Raw genomic sequence first — 7472 nt, forward strand, 5'->3', positions numbered from 1 at the left:
TTTAATCGAGTTTGGGTTCGAATTTATATTAAATTAGAAAGACAAGATTTGGAATTAAAATAGAAATTTTATACTGAAAATTTGAATGATTAGATGTAATCTTTCTATCAATTATATTTTTAGATGCATATGAACAAACCCTTTTATGGTTAAATTTAGAGAACAATTATTTTAACAAGAAATTCTTAATTCATCACAAATTGTCCTGTCGCTGCCCTTTGGATAGACCCGAATTCAGTCATTCATAACCTTTTATCGTGATCAAATTTATTTGATCGCTCTAGTCAGAATCGACGCAACTTGGCCGTCTCTAACATATTTAAATTTTAGCCCGATCCAACGGTTCATTAGGCAGATATGGCCGTTGTACTGAGACTATTTTATTCAAAGACGAATATTTCTTCATTTTCCATAACCACGAGTTCTTTATGCTTAAACTTCACAAAAATAATATATCAAAGTAATATAATTAGAATTTAATAATTATTTAATTAGTCTAAAGACTAATAAGAATGTTCTAAATGAATTAATGAAAATTTTTAATGGAAAGTTTGCGGATAGAGCTGATGGATAGAGATATTAAATTCAATAGAGAATGGATAACTTTTAATATTAATTATTTAATGTATATTAAATACTATTTAATATATAGTTAAGAGGTGGTAATTTATAAAAGTGTTTAATGATGATTATTAAGAGAATCAAATTTTTAATGATATTGGATTTAGATTGAAATAAAAATTATTATATTGACAATGAGTCATAGTTACATTATAATATTGTTATAACATAACTACGATTTGAATTATTATATTGGTTATAAATTACAGATATGCCTTAAAGGTTAGTTAAATATTACCTAATGGGGCTTATATAAATCTAGTTTGATGAGTTTATTATTTATTAATGTTTGTTGGGTCTAACAAACTATTAATAAATAATGGTTTAAATAGTTATCAACAAATTTCATTAGAGATAATTTAGTGGAGATTATTTAATGATTAAAGTTTTGTAAAAAGATATTAGTGTTTGGGATTTGAAGTATAATTGATCAATTGATATTCATTGAGCTGATATCATAACCATGATATTAATAATTAAGTTTTGTGATAGAGAGTTATTTGAAAAGAATGACGAATGTGGTCATTATAGATAAGATTCTCAACATAGCTTGTTATTAAATATTAACAAGTTATTATTATTGAACTATGAATATGAATATTTGAGTACTAGATTATAGTTGACCTTAATCTTACAGAGTTCTAGATAGTTATTAGTCAACTGATATTAATTGGAACAATGCTATGGTTATGCAACTATTAATTAAATCAATTAATTAGAGTTAATTAGATTTAATTAATAATTAGATTATGTAGTAGAAATTTAATTGATATAATTCTTAACAAGATTGTTAAAATATTGGTACCAAAAGTTGGTAAGTCTTATGACTTGAATTATGATTTTAGATATTTTAATGGTGAAGACTTAGTAACATATAATTAAATATTAGGTCATGGAGTTGTGTACCTAAGTTAATTGGTGGATTTAATTGATCATTTTAATAAAGTTTATAATCTTTCTATTCGAAGATTAATAATTGGTTCTTTTATAAATGAATAATGATCCTTTGATTATGTTAAAAAGTTGAATTAATGATAAGGAATAGTTATTCAATTAGTAACTTTGATCTTAGCAAATAAAGCGAATGATTTAATTAAAGGCCAATAAGTAAATACTTATCCTTAAGTTATTCTTAGAATGTAATTCTTAATAATAGAAGGATAATGCTATTGGGGAACAAATGGGTTGACTTGTAGGTCAAATGATGAAACTTAAGACACTTGAAAGTATACTTGCAAACAGAAAATAGGAAAACCCTACACATTATTCAACTATGTGAATTTAGTAAACCAAAACATGTGTTTGCATCGTGTTCTCTATGCTTCTTGTTTTGGGTTTTGGGTTAACTAGTCTTGACCAGTCCTAGCTTGTTACCAGAGGCTCAGGGGTTATGAGATATGATGACACGTTGATCTTATTTGATCTCGATCTTTATAAGCCCAACCGTGGTAATGTGATTGTGTGCTCTATGAAATGTTTGTATTTGTTCATCAGTCTTCATGTGTGAAGCTGAGATGTATGTGTATGAGATACCTGAGCTAATCATTTTTGAGTCATCAATCAGTTATCCTTGGTTTTTTTCTAGTCGCCATGATGGGAATAAAATGTGGATTTATTTCTTGATGATGTCATGTTGTGATATGTTTGACTCAAACATTTTGGAGTCTTCGATCGGTATGATTTTGAGATATTCTTGGTTGCTTATTGAGAACCAATAGATATTGTAATTTATTTTGAGATATATTTTGATTATTGAGAACCAATGGATACTTATGATTATCAGTGATGCCTTCAGTTGCCAATAGAGAACTGTTGTGGTCATGATTTTCTATGGATGCTTTTCGGATGCTCATGAAGATTTGATGATTCTTATCTTGGAGGTTTGATAATTTTTTATTATGAATATTTGATGCTTTTATGCATATTTGATGATTTTATTATGGATTATCTTTTGTGATTTTGAAATTTATGATTCCATGAGCTTAGGGTAGGTAATCTACTTGTAGTGTTGGGAAGTGGCTTGCAATGGGGGCTGGTGCCCTAAGTGGCTACCAAGGCAACTCATTGTAAGTTTTGTTAATAAGTGATAACATTTACACACTAAATGGGGATTAAATGAACATAAAAAGATAATTGTTAATGTTCTCGCCCATACCTTGAGCACTTGTATAGGCTAGGATGGGAGTAGTGAGAACACATGGTTGCGACCATGCATTCTGTAGTATGCCTCGTCAGTATGAGAGGATACTAGTGGCCGCATGAGATCAGTATGGACCCATGGAGTTTAGCTAACTGCTAGGGTAACTTGTACGTGATAATTGCGATGACACTTTTTCACTTGCAGAGTAGGTTTCCTACATGTCTTTGTGTGCCTCTGGAAATTAGATGTCAATTTTGTGTGTGATTGAAACCTTTGAGTTAGTATACTTTTAGGATTCCTCGACTATAGAGATTTGTGTTCTATTATAGATAGCATGTTTGGGACTTGAGATTATCTCCTCAGCACGGTGGGAGTGGACCACTTAGGTACCACGTGGTCGGGTGGTAGTGTATTTTCCACTCTTATCATTTGAGATTCATTGAGACATCCTTGCTGATGCGTCCTTCGTGATGGTGGATATGTATCCTTTCATTGATGATTAGCATATGTTAGATGATGTTATCTTATGCTTATATTTGCATGTTAGATTACTTTCTACATATGATGTTGTATATGTTAGGAGTGACATTCTTACTATGTTAATATCGATGATCTCTTTGGTGATTTTGGATGTTATGCACGGAGGGATGGCTAGGGCCCACGATGGTCTAATGATGCTATTAACGGTTAGGAGGAACCATGCGCTTAGTTTATTTTTTTTTATCTTTATGATGGATGTATATGTCTTCTATTATGATGTATCATGTGATTATCTCTACTTTGATGTATCATGGATTGGAATAGGATGATGTGCCTTATTTCACATATGTATATTCTTTTAAGCCTTCATACCCTATGACATGTACAGTGGATGATTGAGCATTTGAAAATGTAATGTATGAACATTGGACTTATCATTATTATTCATGTGGATGTTGTACTAGATGGATTCATGTATGTTAGTTAGTTTAGATGTAACTCAACGTTAAGGGATTCTTAAAGAATGAAATCGGTTATGTATGTTATGTTTACTTTTAGATGGACATTGCTATTGCCTCTGTTATTATGTACAAGTTATATGTGGTATTTACTTTCATGTTATAAATTTTAAAAAAAAAGAAAAAAATTGTTACCAAACTTAGTGAAATTCTAGGTTACTTCTTTGGATCCCTTGGCAGGGTTTTATAGATAGCCTATTTGGGACTTGAGATTATCTCCTCAGCACAGTGGGAGTGAACCACTTAGGTTCCATGCGGTTGGGTGGTAGTGTTTTTCCACTCTTATCATTTCAGATCCGTTTGAGACATCGTGGCTAATGTGTCCTTTATGTTGGTGGATATGTATTCTTTCATTGATGCTTAGCATATGATAGATGATGCTTATATTTGCATGTTAGATTACTTTCTATATATGATGTAGTATGTATAGCTATGACATTCCTGCTATATTAATACCGATGATCTCTTTGGTAATTTGAAATGTTATACATGGAGGGATGGCTAGGATCCATGATGATCTAATGATGCTATTTATGGTTGGGAGGAACCGTGCACTTAGTTTATTATGTTGATCTTTTATGAAGAATGTCTATGTCTTCTATGATGATGTATTATGTGTGACATGTGATTATCTTTTACTTTGTGGTATCATGGATTAGAATAGAACGATGTACCTTATTTCACATATGTATATTCTTTTAAGCCTTTCATACCCTGTGACATGTATAGTGGATGATTGAGCATTTAGAAATGTAATGTATAAACATTGGACTTATTATTATTATTTCATGTGGATGTTATAATTGATGGATACAATAATGTTAGTTGATTTAGATGTAATTCAATGTTAAGGAATCTTTAAGGAATGTAACCTATTATGTTTACTTCTAGATGGACATTTCTATTGCTTCTGTATTTATGGTTTAGTTGTAAATGATATTACTTTCATGTGTTTAAAAAAAAATGCTACTAAAATTAGTGAAATTTTAGGTTAATTCTTTGAATCCCTTCGCGGGGCGTTACAGTGTCTAGAGCCAATGTGGATCTTGCCATTGCATCCAAAATATCAATTCGGTTAAAAACAACTATAATTTAAACTATATTGAAGAATAGTCAAATTTGAGAATTTTTTTTTTTTTTTGTAAACTAGCATTGGGAGGCCTGATTTACAAAATTGGTATGATCATTTTAGATCTCTGAATTCAAATTTTAGATCTACGTACTTTATCATCTGAATCTCTTCTATTTTTTTTGGATCTGCATCATTTTCTAGAATTTTTTGGCTATCAAACCAATAGGAGAGATTTTTTGAAGGCAAATATTGGAGCTTGTCAGTGCTAATAAGATATTGGAATCATATTTAGAAGGTTAAAGAACCCCAAAATTGACTTTGATTTCATCAAAATTGGACATCTGAGGTGAAATCTAGAGTCAATTGATTTTTGGAGGTAGAATGGCAGTGATTCGAAAAAATAATAACAAAGGTGATTTTCAAACAATGATATCTCCCTCATATGTACTCCTTTTTAAGAGATTTTTTTTTTGTTTTGGGGTAGAACTTTGTGATCTATACATTGGTATAGGTGGTTTGAGATCTCTATTCCTAATTTTTTATACAACTTGCAAATCCTAATTTTAGTCACTTCAAATGCTTAGTATGAGCTCATCTGAACACAATCATGTTCTATTTTTTTTGAAATTGCATAATTTTTGTCTACTTTCTAGATCTACAATTAGATTATAGTCTTGTGTGGACTGAAATATTACTTTTAGAAAGAGGCCCTAAATTGGCAAGTGCCTATAAAGTGCATGAATCATCCACTAGAGGGGTTTCTTTGATTCTCTTTCGCATTTTGGGAAGTGCATACATTCATTGATCTCATGGAGGAGTTTTGTCACACATGTCAACAAATTAGAGCCATGTTGACAAAAAGGAACTATCACAAATGGAGTGTTTTTATCATTGATTATCTAAGAAGCAAGCATAAGGAACTATTTGTTGGAATTATGATATATTTTTCATTAGTTACAACACTTATTTGATTTTGAATGCTTACCGAGCTCATCACTCAATATACAAGTTTATACCGAGCATTCCTTTGAAAACTAAGCTTATGGGTAGTTCAGCAGTGTTTATTAAGTTCATAGTGGTTACCGAGAAGAACAGTGTTCTCCTAGTTAGTGGTCACCAAGATTCGCATTGTTTACCAAGTTCTCAGTGCTCACCTAGTCATTAGTTGAAATCAGTGTCTACCAAGTGATCAAGGTAAATGAAGGACTTAGTGTTTACTGAGTGTTAAAGGTAAACGCAGGACTTAGTGTTTACTGATTGATCGAGGTAAATGAAGAACTTAGTGTTTACCGAGTAAACAAGGTAAATAAAGGAATTAGTGTTTACCAAGTGAAGAAGGTTATCAATGGACTCAATTTTTACTGAGTAACACAATATTCACTAAGTCACCAATGGTTACTGAGTTCCAAGCTACTTAGAGTGGTCAGTATGAATCATGCCTCTACTCTTACCGAGTGCATGACGATGCAGTGTATTGTAGTGGATGTCGAGTATCAGAAGGTCACCGAGTCAGTTTGAGGAACTCGAGTTTTCTACTATCTGGCTGCCTTAGTAATATTTTGTTCACTTGTGTTTGGCCAACCTTGCCAAGTAAATATTGGAATGCTATATATGTAATGTATCATATCATTTATAAAACATGATGAGAAATTGGATAGTATTGTATTGCAATATTTTGATAAGAGGGAAAGTGAATCAGCAGTAGAACAGAGGAATACAGCAAGGTCAACATAGATCCACAAAAGTTATATCTATCACATCAGGTGATCAATGCTTAAAGGATCTTATCAGAAATCAGTTGTAACCAGATCCACTACTTCATCCTAACAGGTGAATCAATTTGTAAATCCTTTAACAGCGTAGACTTAACAGTCTTTTGTAAATCTCCTAACAGAGTGCATACTTCATTGTATGTTTGTAAATCCTCTAACAAGGTGGATTTAGCAATCCTACTTGCTCCTAATAGGGAAAATCATCAAAAGTGATCATTTTAAGCCTTAACAGGCCAACTTTATACTACAGTATTGAAGTTTTGTGGGCATCATCCCCACCCCAGTTTTACTTTCTAATTGGAAAGTTTTTGGGTCACTAGATAAGTGTGTTCATGTGTTATAAATGTTTATCTTTTCATGCATACAGTAGATTAGATGGATGAATGGTGAATATGTTATTATGCAGAATTCATTTCAAGTTTTAGAGTTACTGATTCAGCCCTCCTGTCTCAGTAACCTTGTTAGTCTTGATTATTTCCAACAATTGGTATCAGAGCATTTTGGTTCTCAAGATAAAGTTTGATAGCTTGAGCAAAGATCAAGCACAATAGAGATATTTAGACTTGACAAATCTATTGAGAATGAAAAGCTAGATCTGGAAATGGCCATGGCTCAACTCAAAGAAGCAAAGGAGCATCTTTCTCAATCTCTGAAAAGAAGGAAGGAACTTGCAAAAAAAATGAATGATCATCAGTATATTGAAGAAAAGATTGAAGACCTTTTACCATCAAGCTGTTCAAATGAAGCTAATGAAGCAATCAAGGAACTCCTAGCAAAGAATGGTTCTCTGCAGGAAGAAGTAAGAAAGTTCAAAAGAGAACAAGAAATCCAATCCATCAATCTATGTGAAGTTTTGGAACAGAGAAACA

Source organism: Cupressus sempervirens, chromosome 4 (assembly GCF_028749045.1).
Source record: "Cupressus sempervirens isolate cs-2001-9-10 chromosome 4, ASM2874904v1, whole genome shotgun sequence".
In the NCBI taxonomy this organism is placed as follows: Eukaryota; Viridiplantae; Streptophyta; class Pinopsida; order Cupressales; family Cupressaceae; genus Cupressus; species Cupressus sempervirens.